At 40.4% G+C, this 14404-nt stretch overlaps 1 pseudogene; it reads right to left on the bottom strand.

The window, feature by feature from the left end:
* Window positions 1-1126, bottom strand: LOC119532739 (annotated as a pseudogene).
* Window positions 1127-14404: the final 13278 nt, after the last annotated feature.

Here is a 14404-nt window from a genome sequence, read left to right as displayed (position 1 = left end):
CTAGAAGCATTTGAGGGCTTCAGTAGAGGGGCCAGACTCATTGTAGTCCTGCTTGCTAATCCACATCTGGAAGGTGGACAGCGACGCCAGGATGGAGCTGCCAATCTACACGGAGTACTTGTGCTCAGAGTAAGTGAAGATCTTGATCTTCATTGTGCTGGGAGCCAGTGCTGTGGTATCCTTCTGCATCCTGTCAGCAATGCCTGTGTACACGGTGGTCCCACCAGATAGCACTGTGTTGGTGAAGAGTTCTTTGTGGATGTCTGTGTCACACATCATGATGGCACTGAAGGTATTTTCATGTATGCCACAGGATTCTGTGCCCAGGAAAGAAGGTTGGAAGAGGGCCTTGGGACAAACAAAACCACTCATTGCTGATGATGATGACCTGCTCATCGGGCAGCTCATAGCTATTTTCCAGGGAGAGGAGGATGTGACAGTGGCCATCTCCTGCTCAAAGTTCAGGGCAACATAGGAAAGCTTCTCCTTCAAGTTGTGCATGATTTCCTTGATGTTGCACAGGATTTCCTGCTCAGCAGTGATGGGGAAGCTGTAGCTGCACTCTGTGAGGCTTTTGATGAAGTACTCTGTCAGGTCCCAGCCAGCCAGGTCCAGATGCAGAATGGCACAGGGAGGGTGTACTCCTTGTAGATGGGAATGGTGTGGATGACCCTGTCACCAGAGTTCATTATGATGCCCATGGTACAACCAACAGGGTACAGGGACAGCACAGCCTCATGGCAGCGGTGATGAAGTTCTCATATATGATCTGGGTCATCTTATGGTTGGCCTTGGGTTTTAGGGGGGCCTTGGTCAGCAGCACAGGTTCTCCTCAGGGGCCATCCACAATTTGTTGTAGAAGGTATGGTGCCAGATCTTCTCTGTGTAGTCTTGGTTAGGGACAATGCTGTGCTTGATGGGGTACTTCAGGGTCAGGATGCCCCTCTTGCTCTGGATCTTGTCACCCACATGGTAGTCTTCTGGTCCATGCCTACCATTACATTCTGGGTTTGGGGCCTCCTTGATGTAAGGGAAGATGGCTGAGGGACACATCGTCACCTGTGAAGCCAGCCTTGTAAATGCCAGAGCCATTGGTAGCCAAGAGTGCAGCAAAGTCATCATCCATGATGAGCTACTGGGCCCCTTCCTCCATTTTTTGCAGCTGCTTTCTCTGTATGCCCTGTTGGCTAGCTCCAGTTATCTGCTTTAACTTCTTGCTCCCGCCTCTTCATAAAATACACATTTTATACCTAGAAGAGATCTTGAAGATGTGCGGAGAGGCCAAGAGACTTATCCAGAGTTTATGCTAAGCCACTTCTTCCCTCATTACCACTGTATTCTCTCCTTGAGATAATTTTCCAGAATCTTTTCAGTGAAGTGATAATCATAGTTTGAGAGAAGCATTTTCTAAATACTTGAAAGTGGCGTGAGTAAATCACAATCCTTAATCTGAGGGTGTATGCCTGTTCTTTTCCCCATTTTAGGAGGGCAGGTCTCCTGGCTCTCAATCCAGGGTCTTTGTGGCACCTGACAAGTTCACTGTCCTTGATGACAGGTGACTTGTTCTGCCCTTGTATAAAGCCAACCTTGCCTAGAAATCTTTCAAAAGGAAGGTACATCAAAAAAAGGAATGAAATTGGGGGCATTACTGCTGAACTTACAGAAATAAAAAGGACTAGAAGAGGGGACTATGAACAACTGTATGTCAACAAACTAGAAACAGACAAATTCCTGGAAGCACACAACCTATCTACACTGACTCAAGAAGAAATAAAAGATCTCAATAGACCAATAATGATAAAGAGATTGAATCAGTAATCAAAAGCCTCCAACAAAGAAAAGTCCAGGATTGGATGGTTTCACTGCTAAATTCTACCAATTTTAACAAAGACTTAATACCAGTCCCTCTCAAACTCTTCCAAAAAATAGAATAGAAAGAATTACTTGCTAACTAATTCTATGAGGCCAGCATTATCCTGATGCCAATGCCAGATAAAGACAGCACAAGAAAAGAAAATTACAAAACAATATCCCTTAAGAATATAGATGCAAAAATCCTTGACGAAATACTGGAAAACCAGATCCAACAATATATTAAAATGATTATACATAATATCCAAGTGGAATTTATTCCAGGAATGCAAGGAAGTTTCAGCATAAGAAAAACAATCAATGTAATAGACCACATTAATAGAATGAAGGGTAAAAAAGCACATGATCATCTCAATTGATGCAGTAAAGGCATTTTACAAAATCCAATATCCTTTCATGATAAAAGCACTAAGAAAACTAGGAATAGGAGGAAACTTTCTCAACATGATAAAAGGCATTTATGGAAAACCCACAGCAAGTATAAACCCAATAGTGAATGACTGAAACCTTTCCCCAAAAAATTAGGAACAAAACTGCAGTCACCACTGTTATTCAAGATTGTATTAGAAGTTCCAGCCAGAGCAGTCAGTAAAGAGAAAGAAATAAAAGCCATCCAAACTGGAAAGGAAGAAGGCAAGTTATCCCTATTCACAGGTAACATGATCCTTTTTATAGAAAATCCCAAAGAATCCACAAGAAAGCTACTAGAATCGATCAACAACACCAGCAAAATTACAAGATACAAGATAAACATACAGAAGTCAGTTGGGTTTCTGTGCAACACTGTTGTAGTTTGCTAATGCTGCCAGAATGCAAAACACCAGAGATGGATTGGCTTTTATAAAAGGGGGTTTATTGGGTTACACAGTTACAGTCTTAAGGCCATAAAGTGTCAAAGTTAACACATTAGCAATCAGTACCTTCACTGGAAGATGGCCAATGGTGTCCGGAAAACCTCTGTTAGTTGGGAAGGCACGTGGCTGGCGTCTGCTCCGAAGTTCTGGTTTCAAAATGGCTTTCTCCCAGGACGTTCCTCTCTAGGCTGCAGTTCCTCAAAAATGTCACTCTTAGTTGCACTTGGGGTATCTGTCCTCTCTTAGCTTCTCCAGAGCAAGAGTCTGCTTTCAACGGCCATCTTCAAACTCTCTCTCATCTGCAGCTCCTATACTTTCTTCAAAGTGTCCCTCTTGGCTGTAGCTTCTCTTCAAAAGTTCACTCTCAGCTGCACTGAGTTTCCTCTGCCTGTCGGCTCATTGGTATGGCTCCACTGATCAAGGCCCACCCTGAATGGATGGGGCCACGCCTCCATGGAAATATCTAATCAGTTATCACCTACAGTTGGGTGGGACACATTCCATGGAAACACTCAAAGAATTCCAATCTAATCACTAAAATGTCTGCCCCACAAGATTGCATCAAAGATAATGGCGTTTGGGGGACATAATACATTCAAACCGGCACAAACACTAATGAACAATCTGACAAGGAAATCAATAAATCCATTTACAATAGTGTCTGTGGTGGCATGGAGTTATGAAAAACATGTTCTTAAACTTAGTTTAAGGCCTTTTAGAGAAGGCCATATATATAGAAAAAAGCCAGAGGGAGCAGCCAGAAGCTGGAAGTCAATGGAACCAAGAAGGCAGGAGAGGCTGCCTTGTGCATTACCATATGACAGAAAACCCAAGGACCAAGGATCGCTGGCAGCCAGCCCCAGAACACCAGTTGTCTGGGAGAAAGCATCACCTTGGTGACACCTTGATTTTGGACTTCTCTTAGCCTCAAAACTGTGAGCCAATAAATTCCCATTGTTTAAGCCACACTATTGCATTGTATTTGTTTTAGTAGCCAGGAAACTAAGACAGCATCTAAAATTAAAAGTACCCGGGAATGACTTGCCCTTAGCAAGACTGTTGCTGCAAAGGAGAGGCTAGGCCTGCCTATAATTGTGCCTAAGAGTCTCCTCCCAAATGCCTCTTTGTTGCTCAGATGTGGCCCTCTCTCTCTGGCTGAGTCAACTTGGCAGGTGAAATCACTGCCCTCCCCCCTGCATGGGATCTGACACCCAGGGGAGTGACTCTCCCTGGCAACATGGAATATGACTCCTGGGGAGGAATCTAGACCTGGCATTGTGGAATGGAGAACATCTTTTTGACTGAAAGGGGGATATGAAAGGAAATGAAATAAGTTTCAGTGGCAGAGAGATTCCAAAAGGAGCCGAGAGGTCACTCTGGTGGGCACTCTTACGCACAATATAGACAACCCTTTTTAGGCTCTAATAAATTGGAATAGCTAGCAGTAAATACCTGAAACTATCAAACTACAACCCAGAACCCATGAATCTTGAAGAGAATTGTATAAAAATGTAGCTTATGAGGGGTGACAATGTGATTTGGAAAGCCATATGAACCACACTTCCCTTTGTCCAGTGTATGGATGGATGAGTAGAAAAATGGGGGCAAAAAAAAGGGTACCCAGTGTTCTTTTTTACTTTAATTGTTCTTTTTCACTTTAATTTTTATTCTTACTACTTTAGTGTGTGTGGTAATGAAAATGTTCAAAAATTAATTTTGGTGATGAACGCACAACTATACAATTGTCCTCTGAACAATTGAATGTACGCTTTGTATGACTGCATGGTATGTGAATATATCTCAATAAAAATACATACATACATACATACATACCAGTACCCAGGAATATGTTTAACCAAGGAGGTAACAAACTTGTACACTGAGAACTACAAAATATTGCTGAAAGAAATTAAAGAAGACCTAAATAAATGGAAAGACATCCTATGTTCCTGGATTGGAGGACATCATATTGTTAAGATGTCAATACTGCCTAAAGCAATCCACATATTCAATGCAATCCCTGTCAAAATCCCAGCAGCCTTTTCTGCAGAAATGCAAAAGCTGACCCTTAAATTCGTATGGAATTGCAAGGGGCCCTGAATAGCTAAAACAATCTTCTAAAAGAACAAAGTTGGAGGACTCACACTTACTGATTTCAAAACTTACTACAAAGCTACAATAATTGAAACTGTGTATTCTCATAAGGAGAAACATGGACCAAGGGAATAGAATTGAGAGTCCAGAGTTAAATCCATACATCTATGGCCAGTTGATTTTCGACGAGGGTGCCAAGTCCATTCAATGGGGCAAGAATAGTTTCTACAACAAATGGTTCTGGGACAACCGGAAATCCACATGCAAAAGAATGAATATGGACTCCTACCTCTCCCCATATGCAAAAATTAATTCAAAATTAATCAGTGACCTGAAATAAGAGTTAATACTTCATACCAAAAAAAAAAAAAAAGTTAATACTATAAAACTTTCACAAGAAGGCATAGGAAAATATCTTCAGGACCTTGTAAAAGGCTATGGATTTTTAGATTTTACACCAAAACCCCAAACAACAAAAGAAAAAAATATATTAAATGGACTAAAAACTTATGTGCATCAAAGGACATTATCAAGAAAGTGAAAAGAAAACCTAAAGAATGAGAGAAAATATTTGGAAACTATATAGCTGATAAGAGTTTAATATCCAGAATATACAATCAACTCCTATAACTCAACAACAATAAGACAAACAACCCAATTAAAATATGGGCCAAGCATTTGAGGACACATTTCTCTAAAGAAGATATTCAAATGTCAAATCAGTATACGAAAACATGCTCAACATCATTAGCCATTAAAGAAATGCAGATTAAAACAACAATGAGATACCACCTCATACTCACTAGTGTGGCTATCGTTAAAAAAAAACTGAAAATAACAAGTGTTGGACAGATGCAGAGAAATAGGAACCCTTATACACTGTTGTTGGCAATGTGAAATGAGGTAGCCATTGTGGAAAACAGTTTGGCGGGTGCTCAAAAAGTTAAACATAGAAATACCATATGACCTGGGCATTCCACTCCTAGATTTGTACCTAAAAAAATTGAAAGCAGAATTCAGACAGATACTTGTATACCATTGTTCATCACCACATTATTCACAGTAACCAAAACGTTGAAGCAACCCAAGTATCCATTAACAGATGAATGGATAAACTATATGTGGTATACCCATAGGATGGAATATTATTCAGCTGTAAAAAGGAATGAATGGCAGGTGCATGCCACAACATGGATGAACCTAGAAGGTATCTGTTCTAGTTTGCTAATGCTGCCAAATGCAAAACACCAGAAATGGATTGGCTTTTATAAAGGCGGGTTTATTTGGTTACACAGTTACAGTCTTAAGGCCATAAAGTGTCCAAGGTAACACATCAGCAATTGGGTGCTTTCACTGGAGGATGGCCAGTGGTGTCTGGAAAGCCTCTGTTAGCTGGGAAGGCATGTGGCTGGCGTCTGCTCCAAAGTGCTGGTTTCAAAATGGCTTTCTCCCAGGACGTTCCTCTCTAGGTTGCAGTTCCTCAAAAATGTCACTCTTACTTGCTCTTGGGGTATTTGTCCTCTCTCAGCTTCTCAGGAGCAAGAGTCTGCTTTCAACAGCCGTCTTCAAACTATCTCTCATCTGCAGCTACTCTCAGCTTCTGTGCATTCTTCAAAGTGTCCCTCTTGCTTGTAGCAAGCTTGCTCCTTCTGTCTGAGCTTATATATGGCTCCAGTGAACTAATCAAGGCCCACGCTGAATGGGCAGGGCCATGCCTACATGAAAATTAATCATTTATCATCTACAGTTGGGTGAGTCACATCTCCATGGAAACAATCAAAGACTTACAATCTAATCAACACTAATTACATCTGCTACCACAAGATTGCATCAAAAAACATGGCATTTTGGGGGACATAATACATCCAAACCAGCACAGTATCATATTGAGTGAGATAAGCCAGACACTAAAGGACAAATATTGTGTTATTCCACTTATATGAAATACTTAGGATAAGCAAATTCATAGATAGATAAGAGAACAGTAGTTACTAGGGGTGGGGGAAGAGGAGGATGGGTAGTTATTGCTAAATGAGTTTTGGTTTGGGATGATGAAAATAGTCTAGAAATAGATACTAGTGAAAGTTATACAGTGTTGTCAATGTACTCAGTGTCAATGGTTAAAATTGTTTTTGTGTTAAGTATGTTATATCACAATTAAAAATAAATTAATTACTTTTTAAAAAGATAAAGTACAAAAGTGCCATATTAAAAAGGTGTTCAAGTGCAGCAAGTATCTTCATCAGAGATCATTGTAGTTTAGGGAACAGAAAGGGCACCAGGCAAAAAGAGTCAGAAACTTGAGTTAAAATCTTACTCCCTGTGGGCTATCAGGCAAGTCATCACCTTTCTGGGCCTCAGTCTTCTCACTTTGCTTCTTATTTCACAGAAAAAATCGGACTTCAGCATCAATTCCCGTAATGTCCTAATTCCGTGCCTGCAATTTTACCTCTTCCTGCTTCTTTTCACCTTTTGCCTTCTAATCTCTTGCTGCTGCCTATGTCTTTGGTCATTATACCCCCTGCTCTTCTGGACATTTTACTGCAGTTATTCCTTGTCTAGTCTCTATTTTCAACTGTCTCTCTTTACTAACTGCATTGTCCCGCCATGTAAACTTGCTTGAGGTTCTCCAGCCTCAAAACAAAATCGATACCCTGTCGTTAATCCTGTGTCCTTCTCTAACTACCTTATATCTCCTTTCCCCACACAGTAAATCTCTGACAATGAACACTCCACACCTGCATTTCACACTTCCCTACCTTTTCTATTTATAGGGCCCTCAGCTTTCTGCCCCAAGCAGTCCACTGAAAGCACAAAGTTCACTAGGGTAAAATTGACCTATAGCCAACTTCAACGACTGTCTAAAATCTTTAGTTTACTTAATGTCTGTGCAGCACTTGACATTCTTCCCCCATCCTTCCTTAAACCTTCTTCTCACTTTGTTTCCAAGTTTCTCATGATTCTTCTCTGCCCTGGGTCACTCTTTCTTCTCTATCTCTATTTCTTTCACCTTCTCATTCCTCTGCTTGCCCCTTAGATGCTGGTGTCCCCACCACCCTGTGTGAACTCTCCTTGTGTTCCCTATGCAGGCTCTGTCTGTTACAGCTTCAGCTGCCTGCTCTGCACTGATGACTTAACAATGACTATCTCCAGCCTACACATCACTTCTAAGCTCCAGACTCATAAATACTCCTGTCTACTAGGAATTTCTGACATCTCCAGCCAGCTGTATAAACAGACATCTCCAGCATAAATCTGAATTTGAGTTCATCTTTCCTCCCAAACCTGTTCATCTGCCTCTATTTCAGTTTTCAGAGAATGCTTTCTCCCACTTACCCAAGCCAGAAACCTGGCAGCCATCCTGGACTCCTCCCTCTCCCTTGCCCCATACACCCCATCCCTCGCCAAGTCCTGTGGATTCCATCTCCTAACCATGTCTTCCATTGGTCCACTCCTCTTCTTCTCTTCTCTTCTCATACAGACTGTGGTGATAGCCTCTAACTGGTCCTTGTATCCAGGCTTGCTCCCCTCCAGTCCCTTTTCCTCCTTGATAGTAGTGTTCTTCCTTTATTACCATGAAACATACCAAAAAGATTAATAATATAACCAATTTGTGTGTTTCTACCACAAAAAAGAATAATCAGCTCTGAGTTGTTCTTTCTAAAAAACAAAATTATTACATCCATTCTGTGATCCAGCCACCTTTCAATGGTTCCCAGCTGTGTCTGGGATACAGTTCAAGCCCCTTAGCATGGAATACACAGCCCATCAAGATGTAGCTCTGTCCTATCTATTGAGCCTCATCTCCTGTCACTTTCCCTAAATGAACGTTATGCATAGCCATATCAAACTACTAAAAGTTCCTGAAAACTCCATGCTTTCCTACTGTATACCTGCTTTCCTACTGTTAACAATGTTCTCCCCACTCTGGCCTACCTAGTAAACCTTAGCCTTTTATATCATCTTCAGGTGGTCCTCCATAGTATACCCCTCCACCTTTTCCCCACCTCCAGATAGAATTGATTCTCTCTTCCTTTGTATCTTTCATAAATAGTCATGCATTTATCACAATGTGTTGGAATTTGTTTACATCCACCTAAATTATAAACTCCTTGAGGGTAAAGCTGTATCTTTTACATTCTTAACAATTTAGCATTGAGTCTGCTGGCAACCTGATTCATAGCAATGCTCAGTAAATATTTATTGATCTGTCCCCTACTTTCCTTTCCAGTTTTGTATTTGACTAATCTTTTCCCACTTACTTTTCCCTCTGCTCAGTAAACACTCAACCATGTTTAAAGACTCAGCTCACCTCCTGTGCATGACCCATTTGTTCCCTAGAGACGCCTTTATCATGAGACCTATATTACTTTATTGAATCTATTTATCTCCATATCTGTCTCACCTGCTGAAGTGTAAGCACCAGATGTCTAGGACTAGGTTTGATGTCTCTGTATCTCCAGCATGTAGTGCAGAAACTGACACACATTGGGCAGTGAAAAAAAGTTTGGGAACACATAAGTGAAGGAGTAAGGCTTGCTCATTTCTAAGGTCTCCTCCAACTCCAAAAAACTGAAAACTGTGCTATAAATTAGAAGTTTTCTCTCAGCAGGTGATCAGAACAGCTGAAGCACCAATTCAAACAGTTGGCAAATACAAAGGTAAACATTTTAAGAAAGTGAGTCAGAATGAAGGTGAATTCTCCTAAAGGGTTGGGAACATTGGGAAAACAGTGGATCTGAGTAGTCACAGTCATCCTCTTTGCACTGATGGTGGGTTCCATATGTTCCCTCCAATGACACATGTGCCTTGAGAACTTCTCAGATAGAAGTTTGACAGCCTTCCATGACTAAACCCCCACTGGCTAGAAATGAACTGAAAGCACATTATTTCTCTGTAGCAAAAATTACTTTTTTTCCTTCAGCATTTCATTTTAATTTGCTCATTTTGTAAACTAAAAACAAAATTGCCGTTTATTTAATATTTTATTTCTTTTGAGATAGAACTCTAGAAAAACCCTAATCCAAAGACTCTCTTAGGATTTGTGATCTTGCTTATTTTTTCATTCCACAGACATTTATTTTTTTTTTTATTTTTTTTTTTTACCTTCTTTTTTTTTTTTATTTTTTTTTTTTAAATCATCATTTTATTGAGATATATTCACATACCACGCAGTCATACAAAACAAATTGTACTTTCGATTGTTTACAGTACCATTACATAGTTGTACATTCATCACCTAAATCAATCCCTGACACCTTCATTAGCACACACACAAAAATAACAAGAATAATAATTAGAGTGAAAAAGAGCAATTGAAGTAAAAAAGAACACTGGGTACCTTTGTCTGTTTGTTTCCTTCCCCTACTTTTCTACACATCCATCCATAAACTAGACAAAGTGGTGTTTGGTCCTTATGGCTTTCCCAATCCCATTGTCACCCCTCATAAGCTACATTTTTATACAACTGTCTTCGAGATTCATGGGTTCTGGGTTGTAGTTTGATAGTTTCAGGTATCCACCACCAGCTACCCCAATTCTTTAGAACCTAAAAAGGATTGTCTAAAGTGTGCATAAGAGTGCCCACCAGAGTGACCTCTCGGCTCCTTTTGGAATCTCTCTGCCACTGAAGCTTATTTCATTTCCTTTCACATCCCCCTTTTGGTCAAGAAGATGTTCTCCGTCCCACGGTGCCAGGTCTACATTCCTCCCTGGGAGTCATATTCCACGTTGCCAGGGAGATTCACTTCCCTGGGTGTCTGATCCCACGTAGGGGGGAGGGCAGTGATTTCACCTTTCAAGTTGGCTTAGCCAGAGAGAGAGGGCCACATCTGAGCAACAAAGAGGCATTCAGGAGGAGACTCTTAGGCACAAATACAGGGAGGCCTAGCCTCTCCTTTGCAGCAACCGTCTTCCCAAGGGTAAAACTTATGGTAGAGGGCTCAACCCATCAAACCACCAGTCCCCTATGTCTGTGGTCATGTTAGCAACCATGGAGGTGGGGTAGGCGAATACCCCTGCATTCTCCACAGGCTCCTCAAGGGGGCACTACATCTTTTTTTTTTTTTTTTCCCCTTGTTTGTCTTTTTTCTTTTTTCTTTTTTTTTTTTTTTTTTAACTTTCCCTTCTTTTTTCAAATCACCTGTATGAAAAAAAAAGTTAAAAAGAAAACAAACATACAATAAAAGAGCATTTCAAAGAGACCATAGCAAGGGAGTAAGAAAAAGACAACTAACCTAAGATAACTGCTTAACTTCCAACATGTTCCTACTTTACCCCAAGAAAGTTACATAATATAGCAACATTTCAGTGAACTTGTTCCTACTACAACCATCAGAAATTAACAGACCATAGTCATTTCTGGGCATCCCCAGAACGTTAAATAGCTTATCTGTTCTTCCTGGATTATTGTTCCCCCTTCCTTAATTGCTCTCTACTGCTAGTTCCCCTACATTCTACATTATAAACCATTTGTTTTACATTTTTCAAAGTTCACATTAGTGGTAGCATATAATATTTCTCTTTTTGTGCCTGGCTTATTTCGCTCAGCATTATGCACAGACATTTATTGATATGTGGCATATTACTAAGCTAAGGACTGGGGAAGCATGGAGGATTTTTTAAACAGGGCAAATCTTAAGACCTAGTCAAAAAGTCAAGCAGAAGACAGTTATGCTGCAGCATATGTATTATATAAAATAGTGCGTGATAACCCAATAGGGTACAGGAAAGTTCATTGCAACTGGATACATAAGTTAGAAGGACTTCAGGGTGAGGGAAAACAGAACAAAGTGAAAGAAACCCAGAGAAATTTAGCGAAGGAGGTGATTCTCCAACAAGCACATACGCGCGCACACACATGCAAAATATATGGATTGCCAGAAGTAAGATCCTATGAGGAATCTGGATTCTTTGGTGTGGAGGATGGAGATTGGCCATTCTCCTATTAAATATTCTTCAGAAAAAGGCTCCAAGGCAGCTCCTAAACTTCCCTTCAGTCCAACTCACAGTTTTCTTTTCAAGTCCTCCTTCCCAAGTCCCCTCAGGGAGCCCCTGTGTAATATCATCCCTGTCATGTTTGGAATATGAGCTATAATCCCAAGTCTCTTGGGGAAATGCATGTCTCTCCATGGATTTTGGCATATTCCAATTAGGTATTGTTCAGTGTTGACTCTATTTTCCTCATGGCTGGTAGATGCCTGCCCCCTACCACAATGGGTGGAGAGCTTTTACTCTAGGGAAATCTTTAGTGTTTTATGGTGGAAAGGGCATTGGCTCCAGATGCAGACCAAGCTCAGTGACTTTAGCCAAGGTACTTCATTGAAGCTTAGTTTCCTCATATCTAAAATGAGATTGTAATGATTATTATTTTCTACTTCCTAGGTTATGAGGATTAACAAATGTTACTTACCCTCCTTCCTCACTGTTTTCCACACCAACATAAAGTACTCTGGCTTGGCTGATTTGAATAGGGAGAGGTTCTTTTGGAAACATTTTGACTTAATTCTGTGAAAACAGCCATGTCAAAATGTGAACACTATTACCACTGCTGTTTACTGAACATTTACTACATTCAGGTACTGTGCAAAGCTTTATGTTCATATCATCTCATTTTATCTTCCACCTAAGTACATATTATCCCTTTTTTACAAATGAAGCTTTGAGATGATAGGTAACTTGCCCAAGGTTACGTAAGCAAGCAAGAGAAATGAGATTTGAACTGAACTCTTCCATACTTCCATACTCTTTCTGTAGAAAGGGTACCATGGATCATAAAGGACAACATATTGAAACTGTAATGTTGAGAGATAGGAGCTGTATGACAAGCAAGTCAAGATTGCACTCTATGATAAGACATTAGAATGCAGATGTTGTGTGGCATTGATTGAAGCAAGATTCATTTGCTTTCCGTATTAGACGCTGCATGAGCCGGAGTTTGGAGTCTGTTAGGTTATGAGTGACAATTTGAACTCATTTCACAGTTACTTTTACTTTGATTTGTTCCTAAAGTAGAGGAAATGCACCACTAGAGATATAAATGGGGAAGGAAGGCAGGGAGGCTTCTGTTGCCTGCGCCTTTGGAAGCTTATGGTGGTGTACTCAAAGTCAGGTGTGTCTTGAGGGCTCACACAAAGTGGGATGCTCACCAGGTCCAAAGCATATAGAGCTATGGGTTCACAGCTTAGCTCTCCAGAACAACTTATCCCTCCAGATAGAGCAATAATTCTGATATTCAGGAGGCCACATCACCTGAGCCTAATATGCACATTCTAGACTAAGTTCCTGCTAGGCCATCAAGTGGAGTAATCTCCCTTCCCTGAACCTGCACTACAGGGCCTAAGAATTTCCTGTTTGGGTGCTTTCCACAGGAAAGTTTTGCCATGGCCTGCTGCAGACACATAGGCATAAAGTTGTTTCTATTGTAAAAACTGAAGAATGCAATTTGTATTCTTACCCAGAGGGCTACCCCATCTTCAGAAAGAAGTGCCTGGATAATTAAGGACAAAATTTTGTTCAAAAAAAGAAGTTCTTCCTCAACCAAATACTAACAAACCAAAGCCAACAGCACATGAAGGGATTATATGCTGCGAGCACCTGATTTTTCACAGGAATGCAAGGGTGGTTCAACATAAGAAAATCCGTCAATGTAATACACCATATTAAGTGAATGAAGGATAAAAAGTGTAAGATCATCTCGATGCAGAAAAAGCATTTGACAAAAGTCAGCATCCTTTCATGATAAAAACACTCAGAAAACTAGGAATAGAAGAAACTTCCTCAACATGATAAAGGGCATTTATGAAAAACCTACAGCTAACATCATACTCAATGGTGAAAGACAAATTGTATGATTTAATTTGTTGAAATATACAGAACAGGTGAATCCATTGAGACAGGAAGCTGATTAGTGGTTGCCAGGGGCTGAAGGGAGAAGAGAATGGAAAGTGACTGCTTAATAGATATGGGGTTTGCTTTTGGGGTGATGAAAACATTCTGGAAGGAGATAGTAGTGATGGTTGCTCAACATAGTGAATGTACTAAATGTGACTAATAATAAAGTTTATGTTACATGTATTTTACCAGTAAAAATAAAGGAAGCTCTGGTAGAGATAGAAAGCAGATCGGTGATTGCCTGGGGCTGAGGGTGGGAAAGGGATTGACTACCAGTGAGCACAAGGAATCTTTGGGGGGTGATGGAAATGTTCTAAAATTGAATTGTGGTAATGGTTGCACACCTCTATAAATTTACTAAAAACCATGAAATTTTACACTTACAATGGGTGAATTTTATGGTTTGTAAATGATTCCTTAGTTAAAAGAGAAAAATGAAAGGGAAGGAAGGAGGAAGAGAAAAGAGAAAGACATCTCTAGGTCTGCTTTAATATATGGCAAGCACTTGGGTGAAACCCAGGGTAACTGGCCACAGAGCTCAGAAGAGAAGATTTTGGTCTGGAACGTTTTAAAAGCAGGAGGTAATAGTTGAAACCTCAGTATCCAGATATCTGGACATGTAAGTAGTTTGCCTCCTGATGGACCCCTTGGTAAGATGACAAGTATAATAATAATGGCTGTCCCATTTCACA

The sequence above is a fragment of the Choloepus didactylus genome, chromosome 4 (genome assembly GCF_015220235.1).
Source record: "Choloepus didactylus isolate mChoDid1 chromosome 4, mChoDid1.pri, whole genome shotgun sequence".
NCBI lineage: Eukaryota > Metazoa > Chordata > Mammalia > Pilosa > Megalonychidae > Choloepus > Choloepus didactylus.
Note: the sequence above shows the minus strand (reverse complement) of the source record. Positions and strands in the feature narration are given on the sequence as shown.